This window comes from Bacillus rossius, chromosome 6, assembly GCF_032445375.1.
Source record: "Bacillus rossius redtenbacheri isolate Brsri chromosome 6, Brsri_v3, whole genome shotgun sequence".
Lineage (NCBI taxonomy): Eukaryota > Metazoa > Arthropoda > Insecta > Phasmatodea > Bacillidae > Bacillus > Bacillus rossius.
The window spans coordinates 24,773,813-24,796,212 of NC_086334.1; positions in this window are offsets into that span (position 1 = coordinate 24,773,813).

The window sequence follows — 22,400 nt, forward strand, 5'->3', positions numbered from 1 at the left end:
ATGTATAACTGGTTTTAAAAAGGGGTATATACCACTCTTAACAGAATCGCGTAAAGGAATTTATTTTTCAGATCGGAGCTACTTTTGGGTCAAACAATATATGTCAATCGCTGAGTCTCAATGTTGGCATCCATGTCAACCACGAACTAATGGAAAAGAGAGCGACACTTCTTGATCGTAAGTTTGCATAAATGAAAATTAATAGCACTTACTTTATTATTGGTTTTATCACATTTTGACTAACCATTTTGATGTTGAAATGGTATCCGTCCTCGTACTGCCAAAATATCAATGGATATTGTAGCACATCGTAGCTCCTGTGCATTTCGGGCTTGGGTAAGTTCATTGTTCCAACGATGAAGCGCAATACCTGAAGACTGCAAATTTTCTCTGACAATAAAAACAGCCACTTCGTCGATTATCGGCAAATTGAACCTTTTTGCATTCTTACCAGCAGGAGTTTGGTTAGCTCTGGTGACGATATAATGAATGTCGGATGGCATCCGATTCAAAGCAATTTTGAACAGTTTAATTCATTGTTCTGATGAAGAACAGTTTGCAATTATCTGATAATGGATAGCTTCGTTATCGCATTGTGAACACAATGGTGATTAACTTCCGTATCCGAATTGTCTATTCAAATAAATTTGTAAGAACTGATGGTTCGCATCCAGTGGTGGTAACAGCGCCCCTACTAAATAACATACTTGCCCTTAAATTCTAAAGTGGGCATGAATTTGTCCCGTACAGTATAGGTTGTGCCAAACAACGTCATTTCGAAATAACTGTTGTATTTTTGGATGTTGGCCAGGAAATGAGTTTAATCATTTCCAGTTACAGAAACTAAGTTTAATAGCTCTGGTGGCGGAACAAATCCTGGCAATTTCGCTTTAACACCCACACAACACAATCCAGGAGGTTCACCGCTGAATTTAAACGCCTTACAAAACGGACAAACGACTGAAATGTCTACAATCGTAACTGATCTGTCCGCACTGTAATTGAGTTCCGGATAGTAACGGAATTCCGATTGTTTCAGGTTCACAGGAGCACCACGTCGGCGCAATTGGCCATGTTCATTGTGTCGTGCATGCTGGCGTTGTGTTTGATGAGCAAGAGCTCGTTGCATTCTGAATATATTTTTTGTCGTTCATTTTGAGTCGCTCCTGAACTTAATTTGGACAAACCAGTACGACTATTTTCAGTATCCTTCGATCGCTGATCATATGTACGATTTGCACGTGAAGTAGCTCGTCGAGCATTTGACTGACTTCGATGACCATGTCAGCTCATCTCCTCCTTGACGCTGTAATGAACACTGTAAAATTACATGGAACTGTTTTCACATTAATCCATATCTAACAAACTTACCTTGAGAGATTTACAGTACTGAATTACTCAAACTAATTCCTCGAGTCTCACTAAAACACATTTGATTGAATTTTTGGTAAAGTCTAAACCTGCAAAGTTAATATGCTTTATTTAATTATGGTTAATCGCCTTTTCGGAGCTTAGTATTGAAATCAATTATATATAATTCAAGGCAAATGTTTGTAATCAAACAATTTTCCTAACTAATTGCGTTGTTGGCACTCAAATGTTTATTGTCTGTTTTTCTACAGCTGGGTAACACACATTACATTATTAAACTAATTTTTATAAACATATGTATTACATTGTTAAGGAGCTAAAGTACCAACATTTGTTTCTGGTGGACGAAGTACAGGCATTACAGTAGAGAATGGTTGTAGGGGATCAAAATTTGGTTTTGCATCCCTATTGCTGTTTTCAGACAGTAAAATAAAGTGTTATAGTTCCCAGTGAAATGCTGTTGCCTAATAATTTACTAACAAACTATTTCCACAGCGTTCCAAACTTTAGCTTGGCACTTTTAAAGTGGTACAAAATGTAACATTTGTATCAAGTACTAAAAATATCACACACACATTTTCTTGCGATATTTCTGAATGCAGTCGGATATTTACAAAGGGTTTATCTTTGTTATGACCTATTAAACGATGGCACGTAAGTTTGGTTAACATAGGTTATTATTAGTGTAATTATAAAAAACGTTTGAATAAAATGATTCGTAGGTTTTCATCACCAACGAACCAACTCTTCAAAATAAATGCTGGTGATTTATTACGACAAAAATTACAAATTCACACCCAAGCCTTACTCGGGACTCGAAACCAGACATGCTCACTCTGAAAACTGCCTTGATTCCAACGGCATTTCATTTAGTCACCATGGCGCTTTTGGTTTGATATGCTCTTTGATTGGATTGTCTTAAGTAGCGTTCCTTGGAACTGTCTTTCTGGTTGTGTATGTTTCGCCCATGGAACCATAGCTGAAGACAAACACCTAGAATAGGCACCTTAGCTTCATTAAGCGTGTATGTGTCTTTCTCCCAATTAACTTATCTTCCGTTTTTTGTAGTCTAGTGTAAATTTATAACAAGACGTTTTAAGTTTTCACATTTGTCTTTTGTATATTTGGTTGAAGGTAGTTTACAAACACTATCCACACGTCGTCCACTTAGCCCATTAAATAAAAAAACCGCAATAACTTGCAAGCTATAGATCTCTCACTAAAAAAATATGTATTTATAAAAAGAAAATATTCTAAATTGGAGTTTATTTCTAAATATCATTATATGTTAATTAAGATTTTAACACTGTAATAATTTTAACAAAATGTTATTCTACAACTATCCAGTTGACCAATTAAACTAGACTGACAGCGTTAGATAAAGTACATTAAACGTTTTATAAAGATTATGTTTTAATTTGACTCCCAAACCTTGGCTGCCAGTTTACAACCAAGAAATAATTGAAAATATTCATATGACTAATTGTCAAAGTGCTGTGCAAATGTTTTGAAGTTGGAACTGAAACACTGTACATTTATTCAAGTTGAATAAACCTATATAAAAAATTAAATACTACGCCACAATTACAACTAATGTATGAATATATTCATATCAGTGGAAAATCCTCAATTGATAAGGAAAAAAATACAAAATTGAATACATTTTTGAAATTTCGAATAAACCAAACCTTTGTACAAATGATTTTTAGAAAAATAATAATTTGTAAAAAATAGTACAAAAGTAATGTTCTTTCTACTACTTTGGTCCCATACTAATTAAACACAACTGCCACATAAAAGTCAGGGGTTTTATATCTTTACTAATATATAAACGCGAATGTTTTTGAGGATGGATGGATGGATGGATGTATGGATGTTTGTTACTCTTTCCAGCAAAAACTACCAAACGGATTTGAATAAAATTTGGCCCACAGATATATTATAACCAAGAATCAAGCAAGGAAGACATGATTTTATAAACTTCTATCAAAAAATGGGGTTAAAAGGGGGTAAGTATGTTTAAAGACAAATAATTAATTATATCTCCGAATTAAATAAAGTGTTTTGAATGATTTGGGGGAACAATGTTTAACATATTAAATCTAACAACAATTTTTATTTTATTTTTTGCGAATTTCATCCCCTAAGGGTTGTTAACATGAATAATTATATCTATGAATTTTAACAAGCGCAGTGAACGAATGGTAAGTACCAATAATAAACTTATGTATACGAACAACAAAAATTAATTATTTTTGAGATCAACCCCCTAAGGTGTGAAAAGGGGGTAAGTATGTTTTAAAGACAAATAATTATATCTCCGAATTAAATAAAGTGTTTTGAATAATTTTGGGAAACAATGTTGCACATATTAAATCGAACAACAATTTTTTTTTTTTTTTTTTTGCAAATTTCATCCCCTAAGGAGTGTTAAAGGTATAAGTATGTACTAAATTTTAATAATTATATCTCTTTTTTTTTACTGAGTGCAGTAAACGAATTTTGGTACCAATAATAATCATATGTACCTATACCAACAACAAATTTTTTAATTTTTTTCTTGAAGTTCAATCCCTGTGACGCGAAAAAGGGGTAAAATGGAGTTAAAATGATAATTTTTCTCAAACTTATCAAGAATTGTAAAAGATATCAAGTAGCAATAATAAAAATATTAAAACTAGCAATCACAAATTTTATATTTTGCGAAGTTCAACCCATTATAGGTGGAAATTGGGTAAGTATGATATAAAAAAAATATTATGACTCCGAATATATTAAATATTTTGAATTAATTTTTGTAACAATAATGCATATTATAAAACAAACAACAGTTATAATATTTTTGCGAGTTTTATCCCCTAAGGGGTGGTAAAGAGGTTACTTATGTTTTAAGTATTAATATTTATATTGCTTAATTGTATGAAGCGAAATTAATGAATTTTGGTACAAATAATAAACATATGGATACCAATAAACTACGTTTTTTTTGCGATTTTAAAACTTCAAGGGATGAAAAGGGGTAAGTACTTTTTAAAGCAAAAAATATATACCTTTATAATGTTCCACCCCTAAGGAGTGAAGAAAGAGGTATATGGTTTTAAGATAATTATATCTCTGAAACCAATTAAGTATAGGAAAAGATATTAAGTAGCTATAAAAACATACCAAAATTATGAACCAAAGTTTTTATATTTTGCAAAGTTAAAACCCTAAGGGGTGAAAAGAGTATAAGAATGATTTAAAAAAATATTATATCCGAATTAATTTCAATGTTTTGATCGATTTTTGTAACAATAATGCAAATATTAAATCCATGAACAACAATATTTATTTTTTGCGAATTTCATCTCCTAATGGGTGAAAAAGGGGCAAGTAAGTTATAAATATTCATGATTATATGTATGGATTAAATGCAGAGCAAAAAATGAATTCGGTTAACAATAATAATCATATGGAAAGAACATCAATAATTTTAATGTTTTGCGAAATTCAACACATAAATGGAAAAAAGGTCGTGTTGTTTAAAGACATATCAAATTATGCTGTTTGAATAATTATATCTTCAAATAAAATAAAAAGTTTTGAATGATATTTTGGTATCAACAAAAAACATACAAAATCTTAATTCATCAATTATTATTTTGTTGTGAAACTTTACCTCTAAGATTGAAACTGTTTTGTTTGTTTTAAATATTAGTATAGATAATATCTGTGAATTAAATTAAACAGTATGACAGTTGTTTGAAGCTATAAAAAAAATACAAAATTATCGACAAAAATTTTATATAATGTAAAGATCAAATACTAAGGGCGAAAAGTAAGTTAATTGTGGTTTAAATGTTTTTAGTTGCATTTCAGAAAGAAACCCAACATTTTAAAATATTATTGGAGAAAAAAATAGACACACATATACTACCAACTTTGATTGCATTATTTCGTGATATTTCAGACCAAAGGCATGAATAACTGTTGAACCAAGTTTAAAAATAAATATTTTTAATTTCGAATTGTTACAATTCCAAATTAATTTGAATTAGAAGAAAGATAATAAAAAAACTTGCATTTAAATTTAGATTAAGCTTATTTTAGATATTTTAAAATTATCCTTTTAATTGGTTTCAAATGGGGCAGTTAATTCTTTTATTTTTTAAAAAAATTTATCTCTGAAACGACATAAATAATATTTAAATTTATAGAAATAATAAACTAAAAATTTTTATTTCAGTTTATTTTAAGATTCACCCCTAAAAAATATTAGATCTAAGGTTTAGTGTAAAAATATGTATAATTTATAATCTTCTGGATTTAAGAAAAAAAGTTAATAATGAAAACAAGCACATAGAATTACAAAATTTATTTAATTTATTTTATGGTTCGTCTTTTAAGCGTTAGAAAAAAAATTTGTTATTCATCATAAAACGTTATATCTCTATAGCAAATAATGTTAGATGTAAGTTTTTTAAAGGCAAGATTTTATTAATAGTCAGAAAATGCGCGAGCGAAGTCACGGGTTATTAGCTAGTTATTAATAGATGTGTCTATTATATTTATTTAAACACAGTTAAACTGTAACTAACTACTGAAAATCACCAACAACAAATAAAAATAAATAAATATTATAATATTACATTATAACAATAATTACTTAAATATTAAATTACTTCTAAGGACTTATTTTGAAGTGATCTCAATAAGCAATGTTTTCTGAACAAGTATTATATCACCTAAAAGCTTCACAAGCACCATCTGTGTGTGACAAAACGAACAAGGCAACCAAACTCGATTGCCTGTGTTTAAATTCCAAGCACCCAACAGGAATTATATCGAACACTTGTAAAATATCTCGTTGAAAAAATGTCTTAACTCTGGCGACAAGCACTAGACCGAAAGGCACTAGACCGAAAGGCACAAGACCGAAAGGCACAAGACCGAAAGGCACTAGACCGAAAGGCACATGACCGAAAGGCACAAGACCGAAAAGCACAAGACCGAAAAATAGAATATTTCTCTCGCTAGGAATATGTCTTAACTCTGGCGTTAGGCACTAGACCGAAATGCACTAGACCGAAAGGCACAAGACCGAAAGGCACAAGACCGAAAGGCACAAGACCGAAAGGCACAAGACCGAAAGGCACAAGACCGAAAAATGTAATAGTTCTCTCGCTAAGAATATGTCTTAAATCTGGCGTCAGGCACTAGACCGAAAGGCACTAGACCGAAAGGCACAAGACCGAAAGGCACAAGACCGAAAGGCATAAGACCGAAATTTCGGTCTTATGACTTTCGGTCTTGTGACTGGTACCCGACAAGGCTGCCCCAACCAGTATTTAAAAAAAAATGGTTGTCTGTAAAGTCGGTTTACGGACGATAGCTTAACGTGACGTCATAATAAAACATTGATGAAATGATTGCATACTTTTATGAATAAAATTGAATCATTTTTAATGAATTATCACTATTTTGCATGGATACAAAGAAGGAGTGAAATTAAATCTACAATTTAATTGACAAATTTACTTTTATTTGCACTCATTAATTCAAATATGTTTATTACTTTAACGAAAAGATTTCTTTAACTATAACTTTTATACATGTTTGCTATTTAACTTCTTCCAATCTGTGTTATTCTGTTAAGGATAGGATGATGATGGGAAAAGTAGGAAACTAATGGGAGTGTTTAAAGTTTAATGTGCCTCGGAAAAGTCAAATCGATGGTTGTTCCAATCGAGTGTAAGAGAGATAGATGCGGTGCAAGCGTACAATGAGCGTAACGGGACACAGCGTAACGGGACACAGCGTAACGGGACAATGTGCGTTACGGGACACTTTTTCGTGTGTGCAGCCGGCGTTCATCGATTTATTAGACGTTGTCACGTCAAAAACAATACAACCGCGTTATTTTTCCAGGCGAGAGAAGTGCTCGTAGCACGACCAGACGACGCGAAGGGGTAACGGTCGGTCGGGAACCGCTGTCGCCTCGCTCGTTTCCCCCGGGCGACACCGGCGAGCAATTAGGCCCCGCGGCCAGCTGTCCGCCGGGCGCTTCCCGGCCGGGGGCCTGCTTTTTCTACCACGACGAGCCACTTAGCAGCCGCACGCTGCAGGCCGGCCTGAAAACATCGCCCGTCGCGATCACTGGTTATAAAACCACTGGACTGCAGAAGATGAGCACTGACATCCCTCCTGGCTAGTCCGTGCCACAGAAAATGAGACTGACCTCCCTCCTGGCTAGGCCCCGGTTGCAGAATGTGAGCGCTGACCTCCCTTTTGGGATGGCGGTTCTTCTTTGAGCCAACTACATATCAGCGTAATTGGGCCAATGGTTCTGGGATAGAAAGCCTCAGACTCTCGTCATAGCCCCCCCCCCCCCCCCCCCAAAAAAAAAAAAAATTCAATTTGCGATGAAATGGCGTATCCATTTTCCCTTGCCCGGGAGGCCACGCTAATCATTCCTACCCTTCCCAGGGTGTTCCTTTTCTCTTATCGCAAATTTGCTTCTAACAATTGCGCAGAGGTTGTGATGGATCTGATAAATGAGCTGACTTTGGCGTACACTGACATGCACCATGTCTGACAAGAAAGAACGACAAAAAAAAAAGTAGTCAATATTTGTATTTTGTGCATAACAGCTGTGAATCCCCAGGGAATTTTGACCTGAGTGGGTGTGATGTGTGACCGCGGAGGAGGGGGGGAAGGGGGAAGAGAAGAGAACAACCGCGCCACGGTCCTTCATAGTCCGTCCTGAAAACATCGTTCGTTGCCGCGGAGGAAACTTAGCGTCTGCATAAGTGATTTTAGAATAATTGAACTGACAGTAGATGAAAATTCCGTCAACGTGATGTTTCTTTTTAGTAATTGAGTAAACTTCTAGATGTACACCACACGCAGCATGACTGAAAGCCTGACCTCTTGGATTTTTTTACACGTACGACAAAAAAGTAGCCAAGATTTTTATTTTGTACATAGCATCTATGGACCCTCAGAGAACCATTACACTTGATGTAAGTTAATTAAAAATAACACAGTGTCCTTGTTCAAGGGTAATTTCATGGTTCCCAAACAGTTGTTGAAGTCACCGATAAGATTGTCAACTTTAGTCACTGAAATTAATTGTAGGGAAACCACATATGCAACCTGAACTGTTTGAACATATTTGCAATGGAATTTCTCTGTTTACGAGCAAATTCAACTATCTCAAATTTTTAAAAAAAAAAATACAACCACGAAATAAAAATAACTAAAAACACCTTGCTTTGCTAGTTATATGGTCTAACATTATTACATTTTATTACAAATTCAGTAGTAAGATAGTGGAGATAGTCAATATCAGCATTCTTAAACTAAATATAAATACATTTATTGGCAAGATTTGTATGTTTGAAAACTTAAAATAATAAACAACGGCCCATTTATGTAAATTTATACAACTGGTATGTAGAAAGAGAGTATACGAATAATATGTTAATTTAGGACACTGTTGTAAAATACAATTACAAATGTAATTTAAAGAGTAGAACTAATCAAAACATTAGTAAAAAAAATGCAGATTTTGTAAGTTCTAAGCGGTGATTTACGAAGTTTTTAATTTGGGATTTTCTAAGGTAAAACGGTCCGAACTATTTTTTTATATGTTTCGAGAATTTTTAGGATATGACGGTTCTAAGTTACGCGTGAATCTTTATCACAAAAACTTAACATCACTTCTAAAGTGACCAATAACAGGCTCTGAGCACAAAACGGCCCGATGTATGTATTATTCAAGCGCGCTGACGCAAAGGCCCGCCGCCGCAACTTAATCAACTTTGTTTACGGAAGGAAACACGCGCGGAATGTCCTGGCAGCCAGGCGGAGGCAGGCCTGCCAAACCCTGACTGCGACCGACTCTTTATTTAGAAAGCGCGCTCCGCCATTGGTCGGCGGTTCCCGACCTTCGACACTTCCCCGCCCGCGCGCGATCACGGCCGGTTGTTTACGTTCGGCGGTACGCAGGGCACAGTCGTTTAAAATATTCCAACAGCAGAAAAACACCGAGGAAAATAATGGTTACGTAGCCGCCACGCACGATTGAAGTGAAACACCACAGATTGAGGGATGAGAAATTTCTAAGGTACACAAATATCTAAACGTTTAGGCAAAACAATATTATAAGTAAAAAATTGGGAGAAAAAGTCATACATTTTACCGTATTTTATAGTTATTTTTAAATTTATATATGAATATCAGCTAGCTGTCATGTATTTAGAGATTTAGTTTCAAAATGCACTGTACATAAAACGTGCAAAATACATTATATTGAAGTTAAAAAAAAAAGTGAGCGTTTTATTTCATTACTCCTCAGTGACGTATAAACAGGGCCGCTGAGAGAATTTGTGGGCCCCTGGGCAGCTGGGGTAGTAGGCCCTCTTCCTTTTTTTTTTTTGCATACCACTACTACGTACTACGTATACCATAAATATATATGGTATCGTAAAATTGCATCCTTCATTTGAACATACATAACGATTTCCTAGTAACGCAAAAAAAAATAGCATTTGCATGTATTATCTCAGTGCACTTTTACATTGTTAATCCCATCAAAATACAAATAATAATTAATTTTGATGAATATATTGCTAAAAAAAAATCTTAAAGGGTAATCAGAAATTGCATTATTATATGAGTGTTTAAAATACATAAGTATAATAATTTATTCTGAATATAAATATTATTAAAATAATTTAAAGTAATAATAAATTTTATTACTTCGGAAACATCAAACACATTGAACCACGTTCATTACATTGAAAAATTTGTAATACATATTAATAATTTATACAAATTAATTTAATACACTTAGTTCGATGCAAAATCATAAATTACGCATTTTAAATATCAATGATACATATTTTACATCCTACTAAAACACAACAATTCAAATGTCAAATACTATATAAAAGAGTATAAATTTAATAACACTTCAAAATGTTTTACAACAGTAGACAGTCATTACTTCATATCGAATCACTACATTCAAAATAATCATACACTGTAGTATATTATTTAAAATTTTAAACATATAATGCATTTAAAAGGATTATGCTACTCCATAATATTGATTTACAAACAATTAAATAGTTCAGAAGTAATCACAACAAATCTGTTTTCCGTGCCTTTTTCAAAGCAAAATCGTTAATTGCATCGTCGCATTTCAATGACCGAGCGAGATCAGCTTCTAAGGCAAGCAAGGTGAGCCCACTAATCCTTTCCTGAGACATGGTTGAGCGATGTACATTTTTTTATTTCCTTCATTTTTCTGAAGGACCTTTCGGCTTCGGCAACTGTCACGGGAATTGTGCATAACACTCCAACAGCGATACACACGTTTGGAAATAAACTAAGTATCCAATTTTAATATACGTAGTGAGTTTAAAAGCTGGATTGTTTTAAACTGGTTTGGACCAATATTTGAAACATGAATTGATTTGAGATGTATCATTTCATCAGATATCTCCATGACACCCCCTCCAGCCAGGGCCGATCACCGCATTCTTTACTTCAGAAGGGCGAGTCTAAATGGCATTGACCCCAAGTGGAGGGGTGTACGGGACCAAGCAAACCTATTGTGCTCGTACCTGGAGTTCCCATTTCTGCTACTACGCAAGTATTTTGTTGTGAACAGAATGTTACAAGTACTGCTCGGTTAGGTTATTGGTTATCGACTGTAGTTTTAGGAACACACAAAACAAATATATATATAGTAAAAGATGTTTTAATAGCAGGGGGAAAATGCTTTTCCAGCCATTTATTTTCCACTTCCCAGCCGGGTGCCCGGGCCCCTAAGGCTACCGGGCCCCTGGGCATTAGCCCCTTTTGCCCCACCCCCCCCTTCTCGGCGGCCCTGCGTATAAACATCTGATCTCGGTACCGTGTGGACTCATGTGTTCTTATGATGTTCACATTGCAAATAAATTTTGTAATACGAAACTCTGACAAGAAATTAATAATAATATTTTTTTTTTAAATATAGTCGGACGGGATAAATAAACTGATAAATAAAATAGTACCTTTTCAAATACCCGAATTTCTGGATGCGAATCACACACATACTTTCTGCGCCCGCTGCTATAATTCGTTGCCTGAAACGTAAACTGTGTTTGTCACCGTCAAACGCAGATAGCAATTAGCAGCACGAAACACCCGAAATTTTAAACTATTAGAAACGACTCCGATAAAACCCCGTCTTTGGACCTGAGTTTTGACCAGGAATTTTTATTGAAATACTACCCATCTTGTTAAAAATGCACCAGAAAGTTAATACTATAAAGTTTCTGGACATGTTAGAAGTTATACTTACATGGAATGATTAAAAAGCTAACCTGAAACATTTTAAAACACATATTATAACATTAAGTATATGTTGGTAAATTTGGTTTTACTCAAACGATTTAAATCAGTCTATAAATACTACCTGTGAACTAACCTTTACTTTAATGAGCTGGTTCAACATTATTAATATATTATTAAAAAAATTGGTTGTCTGTAAAGTCGATTTACGGACTATAGTTTAACGTGACAACGTCATAACAAAACATTGATGAAATGATAGATGCGTCGCAAGCGTACAATGAGTGTAACGGGACACAATGTAACGGGACAATGATCGTAACGGGACACCACGTAATGGGACAATGGTCGTAATGGGACACAGCGTAACGGAAAACTTTTTCGTGCGTGCAGCCGGCGTTCATCGATTTATTAGACGTTTTCACGTAAACATTTCATTGACTTGATTTGAACCACGCCCCTTGATGTTACCATGCGCGCGCTCTACCGCTGCGCTGCCAAGCCCTTTGACATGTTAAAGGAGGATATTTTTTTATGCAATGTAATGCCAGTTTTCTTATGCATTTTAAAACTTGTGATTTATTTTGCTATGACTATTTTAGTTTACCAAATATATTCCATGGTAGTTTCACTATCATAAAGTTTCATTGGGCACACCAAATACATTTGGTATGTACCCAAATGCGTGTTTATGTTGCTACACGTGGGTCCGCCATCTTTGTGTCACACATCCGTTCATGGACGTTCGTTCCATTTTCACGATATTGCTCCTACCAAATGCCGTATACCGAGAGCTAAGGTGTTTACACAGCAAAAGAAGCGGGGAAGGTTTTTTTGCAAGTATTTAGAATTGCAAGATCTGATCCCCCTTAATGGGTTTTTTGAATGCTAAAACATGAGACATAAATTCGCGATTTGAGTTAATCCAACCATCTCCAGAATATTGCTTCGACATGTTTCGGATCTTGAAGTCGATGTCGTTCTATATGGTTATTCATTTTCAACTTAAATTTTTTGTAGTCTCTAAGAGGTCAGTCGGTGGTTGTGCTCCTGGCTCGCCCGAGAGTGAGGAATGAGGTGCTACATTTACCCCCACCCCTCACCCCTTCCTCACCCCTCGAATAGCCTTTTACTGAGCACTGCACTTTATTTACTCTCTAATGAGTCATTACCTTGACTTGTCCTGCCAGCTGGAAAGAAGTTACACTTCAAAAACTTGTTTGTGGTCGCGTCCACATGTATTGTAAGTATTCACCCTGTCAAACATTTCGCGGTGACAAAAAAAAATACTGTCTTGTCCGTAAAATTTTTTTTCAGATGCCAATTAGAATTATCTCAAAAATAGTGAATGGTAACTAAACCTGATATGGAGTATGTTAAATAACTAATATCTATGACCTAAACGTTCCGGAACACCGGAACTATAAAGTATCAGAACTGTCGATAAGAACGATCTCAATAATAGTGAATGTGGGTTTACCTTGAGATGACGTATGTTACATAATGAAATAACTAAAAGCAACTATGCGTATAAATTATAAGAGCAGTCCATATAAACTGAGAAACAGTGCATGTGTGCTAACCCCGAGTTGAAGTATGTTAAATCATTAATATCTATGAACTAAATGTTCCTGCAGTATAAAGTAGTGGTGCTGTTAATAAGAACTGTCTCAAAAAAAAACGTTAGTTTGAGTTAACCTCGAAATGATGTATGTTACATCATTATTATTTACGACCTAGACGTTCCTACGGTATATTAAGTATGAGAGTACGTACTCAATAAGAACTGTCTCAAAAAAAGCGGTTGAGAGTTAACCCTGAATGGATTATGTTACATAATTATTATCTATAAGCAAGACGTTCCTGAAGTGTAAAGTAGTGGTGCTGTTAATAATAACTGTCTAAAAAAAATAGTACGTGGAGTCCTTCCGCGCGGAAGAAGTGAAACTTCGTAATGTGGAAATGAAAATAGGAAGGGGTAGTAATTGATTTTTAGTGAAATCATATTGTATCAAATCAAACTGAAATAAATCATGAAATCATTCAGCTATAAAAGCTGTTTATTTAACTAAGCAGACGGGTTCGCCCCAAGGAGAAAATTGACGCGGCGAGACCTCGTGGACATAGAGAAATGACACACACTCGCTCTGTCTCTTTCTATTCCCCCCTCCCCAGGAGCGTTAAACGTTTAACACAACCTTGTTGGAAGTCGCATTAGAAGTTTCACTTCATAAAAGGTTAACTTGAGTTAACCTCGTGATGAAGTATGTTACGTTATTAACATCTACGACCAAGACGTTCCTATGGTACATTACGTATGAGGGTACTCAAAAATCGCGGATGAGAGTTAATCCAGATATTGAGTACGGTGCACGACGCGACGTGGACGTTCCTGCGGTGCAAAGCGACCTAACCGCCGACACGGACGGGCCTCGGGACCACCGGAGTGTGAGGAACCCTTTCCGAGCGACTGGCCGCGCCGGACCGACACCTGCAGGCAGCCACCGGAACATATGGCCGCCGGGGGAGCCCGCTGGAGCGGCGGGGACCAAGTCGGCCGGGTTCCCAGTCAAGGTGGGTGGACGTCGCGCCACGCGGTCAGCCGGCGAAGACCCCCGGCAAGAAGTCCGCGCTCCACTCCAGCAGCCAGAGACGTGATGTCCTGGCAACGTGGACGGTGCACTCTTGTAACGACAGCTATTACCTAAAAAAAAATTGGTTGTCTGTAAAGTCGGTTTACTGACAATAGTTTAACGTGACAACGTCATAAACAAAAAATTGATGAAATGATTACATACTTTTATGAATAAAAGTGAATTTTTTTTATTAAATTATCACTATTTTTTATGGATACAAAGAATGAGTGAAATGAAATCTACAATTTAATCGATGAATTTTATTTTATTTGCACTCTTTAATTCAAATATGTTTTTTACTTTAATGAAGAGATTATTTTAACTATAACTTTTATACATGGTTGCTATTTAACTTCTTCCAATCTGTGATATTCTGTTAAGGATAGGATGATGATAGTAAAAATAGGAAACGAATGGGAGTGTTTCAAGTTTAATGTGCCTCGAAAAAGTCAAATCGATGGTTGTTCCAATCGAGTGGAAGAGAGATAGATGCGGCGCAAGCGTACAATGTGCGTAACGGGACAATGAGTCATCCTTTTTCGTGCGTGTAGCCTGCGTTCATCGATTTATTAGACGTTGTCACGTCAAAAACAACAAACGAAAAGGCAGTCATGGGGACCGTCTACAGAAATGAAAACTTAAAACTTTGTTTTTAAATCTGTAATATAACATATTTTCTACGTCAAAGGTACGTAAGTAAAAGGTTTTGGTGTTGTATCACTACTATCATGTCTGTGACGCGAACCCATAAATTTTTTACCCTACCTGATTTATCCTATCCGTTGTAAAAAAATTCACTACAAAAATTGCTTTTTTTTTTTTTGCGCCTATAGGTTTCACATGAGAGTACTTTTAGGTACATGGCTCAAATAACGTCTAACTGGTACGTACGTCTCAAAGAAAAAAACTACAATGCTGCGATCTGTCGAACGTACATAGAGCTTCTTCAAAAGTAAAATGTATCAGAAAGATGAAGGATGCCTGTGTCATCCCCATGACTAGCGGGTGGGAAGGCCTCTCCCTTCCTATCGAACTTCTAATCACTACCCAGAGGTAGACAATAGCACCTAAAGCTGCTTATACAACTGTGTTGGGGGGGGGGGGGGAGAGAGAGAGTTTTTCAAAAGTGGATTAGAGGGAAACGTTGAGCCAGTATTTTATTTGCTGTATGGATAAATAAGTACTATTTTTTTCAAGTCATTGTATGTTATATACTTGTATTTCGATATTAAAGTTTTTATTTAAGTTTTATTTTCAGCTTGTAAAACCATACATTTGTAATAACGTTTAAATATGAGAAATATTTTTTTTTACTTTTATATTTCTATTTTTACATTCTGAATCTTGGCAACACGAAGAAGAAAACATGTAGTAGCCATTGTGACAGGCGTGCTTACTTCAAGGAATTCCATTCAGTGTTCGAAATTTTAGTAAAATATGCGGGAATTTTATTTGCGTGATTTGTGCAATACCAAAAGGACATATGACTAAACAACATAAAAATACGCTTTTTAATGATCCCATCAGTAAATAAGAAAAATTAGTGCTAGAAAGCAGAAAGCCCTTAAACAAAATTCAGGGAAGCTGCTCCACATGCTATATGAAAAAAAAAATCGGTAAATACTGAAGAAAGTAGCGCATCGAAACAAAGCTAAACAAGAATTAAAATATGCATTTTTTGTATCCCTAGCTTTTTTCTAATCACAGCGTTGCGATATTTTAGCAGAAATTGTTGTTTTAATGTTTTGGTTAGGTAGGAAAATTCAATCTCATTTTTACCTGTACATTACATGTAATATAATGACGTAAATTTGTGTTGTACTTTAATAGCGTAGCCGAGACTATTTTAGACGAGATATATTCCTTCCTGGTCCTGTTGTCGCAGCCCTACTGTTTGCTTGATACTAGCGGTGACATTGTCCTGTGGTTCTCCAGAGATCCTTAAGAATATAACGTATAAGATTTTTGAATACAACCTAATTCAACAACAATGTTTGAGAGGTAAGATGTAAGAAATATGAATTTCTATTTCTTTATCAAATAAATTTCAACAGAATAACTCAAACATGATTAAAAGCCTGTCACACTATCAAAGTTTATTAATGAACTGCGCTAGCTCAAACTTTTCAAATTTAATTTAATTTTAAAATTAAAAAAATTCCTCAAAGTGCCGGGTGACAAATTTGAACTTATTATTTTTGTAGGCTACATTTCTTAACTTTTGAAAAAGCTGTAAAATTTAAATCACGTTGCATAATAAAATGAATGTTCCGAAATCTTTAAAAGTTTTAGAAACCTCATTAGCATTTTACAGATTGACTACTTTAAATAAGACATTCATATCAACATTATTTTAGTTATTTCCCCCTTTATAACCTGTTCAAACTCTCGTGTGTTCTATAAGCTGAACTTTCCGCTTTCACGCTTTTACACAAACACGCGCGTAACAGATTGCATTCACCTCTGAGCAAGTGAACGCAGGAGACACCATTTTCAGACAAAGTTTGGACAAAGTAATGGACTAAAATTAATTTTTAATTTGTTAGGAATAATTTAATTATAAAATGTGGGTAGCCACCTTCGTTTCGCATTAAAGTTAATAGTGATATCGATGAATTAATCATCATAATACTTGAATGAACAGGAAAAATGGATTTGTCGGAAAGCTCTCAGGTTCATGCTACACATTCCGCAGAAATTAAAGACGTCTCGGAAAGTGAACCCGAAGCTTTACAGGAGTTTGGGATCTTGTAGAAGTTTCGCTCATAAATCACGCGAGGTAGTCTAATACTATTCTGTAAATCGATTTTTCAGAGCTTTGTGCTCAAAGACGAATTTATACTGGAAACGGAAAGGACGGAGTAGAAAAAAAGAAGGAATAAAAACAGGCAGGAACTTTGAAGATGAACAAAAGATGCGACATCTGCAAAGTATGGGTGTTGAGAAAAGATCTTCCTGCCGTCACATGCTGATCTTTTAATAAAAATGTGTGACAACGAATTTGGTCAGGAAGAACCACGTTGTTGTAAGATAAATAAAGTGACATTTATGGCCGCTTCTACAGTAAGGTAAGTAATATCTCAGCAAAAACTTTGCTGGTTAATCAAATATAGAAATAATTTCCTTTGCCTCAAGTCATGACTGTGTAAGCCAACTTTAGTTTCATACCATTCCTTCTTATTGTTAGTATTTAAAGAGGAATGAATGTCAGTCCAACTGTGTTCTAGAGGCCTTCTTACACCAGCAAAATTTAATTTCCAAACTGTATTTAACGGTAAAGTTGGAGGGGTAATATCGAACAAAAAATGGCTTCTAATTTTCTCCAAGTAAATTTAGACAAATGTTTTTAATCTTTTACATTATCAAAGTATCTTATTTGACATACCTGTTGTATAGTTTTAATTTTAATTTAATTTTAATTAAAGTACTCTATCACAGTACCGGACAGAAAATTTCAACATTTTATTATCTTTTTTACTTCCTTTACATTAAAAATAATTGTAGTTTTAAATCGCTTAAGTACTCGTTGCATTTAAAATTAATTTTCTGCGATATTTAACGATACATAGAAAATAATATTCTCGCTTTCTAGATCAATTAATTTACAAATGAAATCTTAAGAATGTATATGAACTTCATTTTGCCTTCATAACCTTTTTAATCGCCCATTAAGTTCATCGAAATTTTAAATATTCGTTGTGACAGGAAAGCCCTCCATTTAAGTTTTTGGTGGGCACGAGTACTGATTGGCTGATTCCATTAAATGACCAAAGAAGTTTAGAAACCGAGTTCTCCCGTCCACACGCCACGTCTCGCCTGCAAAAACTTGAAATGAAGATCGCTGTGCGTTGACCAGCCCTTAAGCAGAGAAAGCAGAGGTTTACGTTTTGCACTGCTCTTCAATAGCACGTACGCAGGTTTAATGTGTCGTGATCGCCAAGTTGAAGTGGTGTCTGAGTTGCTCAGACGTCGACTGGATGTTCATGAATTTGATAAATGCCAAGAAAGGGAAGAAACTTACTATCCTCACCACTTGAAAGTAAATTTTAGTAGCCTAGGTATGTTCTTTAGTTGCATTGCAAAACTGTCGTGACAACCAAATCGTAGGTTTTTACATAAAATGTCGAAAACAAGGAAAAAACACTTAGTATATATATTTTTAGACCTGTTGTAAAAGTATGAACTGCTATTAGTATAATTTTTTGTAGTACAACCGTATTTAAAACTGCTTTAAAAATGCGTTATTTTCACTTATTTTCACTTATCATTGGCATCATTGGCATAAACGGTAACTAAAATCTACAAACACCAAAAAATCAACAAGCCATTTTGAATATTATTATAAAAAAATACTTTCATTTCACATAATTAGGCTTGGAATGCACCATGACTTGCATACAAAAAACTTGTGCGTGTTAGAAGTTATATTCACTTGGCGTAATAAACAACTAACTTTAATTTTAGGCTTGGAATGCACCATGACTTGCATACAAAAAACTTGTGCGTGTTAGAAGTTATATTCACTTGGCGTAATAAACAACTAACTTTAATTTTGCATGCAAATAATTAAAAGAAAGAAAATATTAAAAGGACTGGAGTGATACCAATAACATAATTTAAATACCTTCTAGAGGGGTAAGGTCTATTGTTGACAAACGGCATCTCTAGTTTGCATAGAATAGCATGGTCCATAGAGATGTACTCTCTCATACATAGTTCAAAACAATCAAAGAATAAAATATTGACAAACAAATATTATTAACATGTAAATAAACAGTTTTGCATTGACCGTTGTCACTTGTTTCGTCACAAAAAGCTTAGCGATGTTAATTAAAATTATAATAAAAATTTAAAAAACGTGAAATTTTAGTGCCACGATTTTCTTTTTATCTTAGCTGGGTCTGTTGAGGAACGAAACCTATATACAATGAATTTCAAAGTAAACAATTTTTTAAGTACGGAATTTTACGTTAGTACTTTTAACTACGGCAATACACGTGCACTGCAACATTGACGAGAAAAAACCCCCGATAGTTTTAATTATCAAAACAAATCTAAAAAAAAACAAAGTATGTTACAATTATCAATCAGTGAAAAAAAAAAAGTTTTTTTGTTCATATTTCACTGACACGATACTATGTTCAACGCACAAAGTTAATTATTCTGTGTCTGCCGGCCTTTTGACGTCACGCGGCTCGTGTCAATAACGGAACGCGACGCCCGCACGCGTGGTCCGTGGTCACCAAGTGCGCCACGTGTCCCGTGCGGAGCGCGGGTGTTTTGGTGATCAGCCCGTCACCAGCTCCCGGCCGGCGATATCTGGATGCGCGGCGGTCAGCTGCCGCGCGGCGCACGCATGCGCAGTACAAAGGGTAACGGTGCCCGCCGACAGCGGCGAGCCGGAGGATATGATCGCGCCCCGTGCGACACGGGCGAGTGACGACCTGGTACGGCCGGTCCAGCACACCTCGGTTCACTTTACCGCCACGCGGCGACTTGCGACAGCTGCGCGCGGGCGAAGATTTCAATCTCGCGTGGGACACGATCCGCGAACCAGGGGCGCAGCCAGGGGGGGGGGGGGGTTATGGGTTCAAACACACCCCCCCCCCCTTAGCACCAAATCTTTAATGAATTTCTTATTCATCACTCAAACAAATTTCATATTAAAATTAATAAAAATTGTACCATTACAATATTTAAATTTAATAACCGAAAACTGCTAAAAATAGCACTATTTTACACCTTAAAATCCAAATTTTCCCGGGGGAGGACCCCCGGACCACCCGTTTTCCGGGGGGGGGGGGGGGCGGCATGCTTCTTAACACCCCCCCCCCCCCCCCATACACAAATCCTGGCTACGCCACTGTCGCGAACAACTACTCTATTAATCCGAAAGCTTATCAGGGTCTTCTGCGACCTCTGGCTCTGGAACGAACCGGGGATCTGGCGACCCTTCAAGCACGGGCTGAAGAAATATCTCTTGAAAACCCGACCGGCATGATTGCTTCTCGGCTTACGTACTGTGAGAATGTGTGAGATAACGGTATTAAGGTTATACTATGTCATATTGGCAACAGATGACTCTTGACCTTTAATTTCATTTCAGCAGGTGTGTGTGTGTGTGTGTGTGCCAATCTCAATCTAAAGGCACATGATCATTCTGTTCATCTTTTATTTTTGTGTATTTAGTTTACATTCATGTTTGTTTTGTATGAAGTATTTTTTTTGCTATGCTTTATTATTTTGTTTTTTTATATGAAATGTTAATGTACAGAAATGTAAATTTTTAATGTGGTTAAGCATAAGAAAAGGCGGATCGCCTCAACTTCGCCACCAATAATTTCGATAAATAGATATATATTTGGTCGCGTACGGCAAAATAACAATATACCTACCTACCTATATACACATTTCTGAAGTGAAAAGAATCTTTACAGCTGGTATGGTAATTCTTGGCGGTGACGTCATCAGAGCGTAACGAAATTTTAACGCTTAGAGGGAAACGAGAAGTGAAAAGATCAGGAGTGGGGCGCTCGATGGGAGAAACTCCGAAGTAGGGCGCTCGATGGCGGAGAGGGAGAGGGGTCCCAGGAGGAGGGCGTTCGATGACATGATTACATTTTAGCATACTTGCATGTTTGCGAACTTGTATTCTTGAGCACTTACGAATATGCATGCTTGCGCTCTCGCATACTTGCGCACTCCCAAATTCGTATAATGGCACACTCTCTTATATGTACATCTGAGAAGTTCCACTTATAACGCGCGTGGCAACCACAAACTTACATGATTTTTTAAAAATGTAGTTTCAATTATTTTGTGGATCCAACAAAATGGTCCAGTCAATTGTTATGTCTACAAATTAAATTTCATCACTCATAAAATGTGATTACTACAACAAAATATTTTGTAATAATTAAGTAAGCATTGGTTTCGCCACACACACAAAATATGTTTGTATGTAACTAGGAAAAAAAACTTTTTTTATAGTGTAAGGATTGCTTTCCAACTTCAATCACGGACAGAAAATAAAAGAGATTTTTTATCGGCATTCGTTTTTCATCTCAATAAATTATTTTTATCTCCATAAATTTTGGATTTATTATTAAAAAAAAATTATCCGGAGGTAACAAACGGGATCAGTGAGCTAGCTATGATAAATAGTCCGAAATTGTTTTCCCTCTAAAAAAAATTAATTCATTTATTTGGTTTCATATGTATGTGTCACATCACTATTCCAAATAAAGAAACTTTATCCGACAAAATAGGAAGGTTTCAAAACGTTTTAACTCGTTAAGCTAAATATATCGAGTTATGGTTTTTGGTGGATAGTAAATGAAAGATGACCGAGATGATTTAATAATTTATCTAAATACCACTCCTATGACCCTAGGAAGGCACTAAGACACTATTGATTTTCAATAGCACGCAGCTTTAAAAATTCAGACCTGCACTACCCATCAAAGGTTTAGGTACATTACGAAATTCGTACAAAATGTTACTGTCCTTAAACATTTGATGCAATCTTTATAATACATTATATGTATATTTAATTACGTCTTGATATTGAGGCCTACTTAAAAGAAAAATTAGAGCAAAGAAAGAAAATGTTTACACACAGAATTTGGAAATATAATTTTTAAATAAAAGTTTTAAGAAAAAATAGCCTTAAATTTGGCCAAAATTGAAAAATAAGTACTTTCCATGAAAACTAAATTATTTATGTGGGGTTTTCAGTGTTCCTTATTTTCTCTATGGCTTAAGAGAGTGCATCAAACCCAGTCTTGCTGGTATAAACAATATAAATTTTACAGTTTGGGCAGATGCAAGGCAGAATTTTCTTCGGAAGTTATTTTCTTAATTATTGATACAAGTTGTATGAATTTTCCTTATTTTTTTAATCCTATTTAAATTAAATTTAAGAGGTAATTTAAATAAATATATAACACTAAGATACCATTTTGTCTACATGTTTTCCATACAATAAAATATACTTATATTATACTGTAAAATTTCATCAATTTTAAATAATAAACCGTTTTAATTAATTTAAATTAAATTTTTTTTATG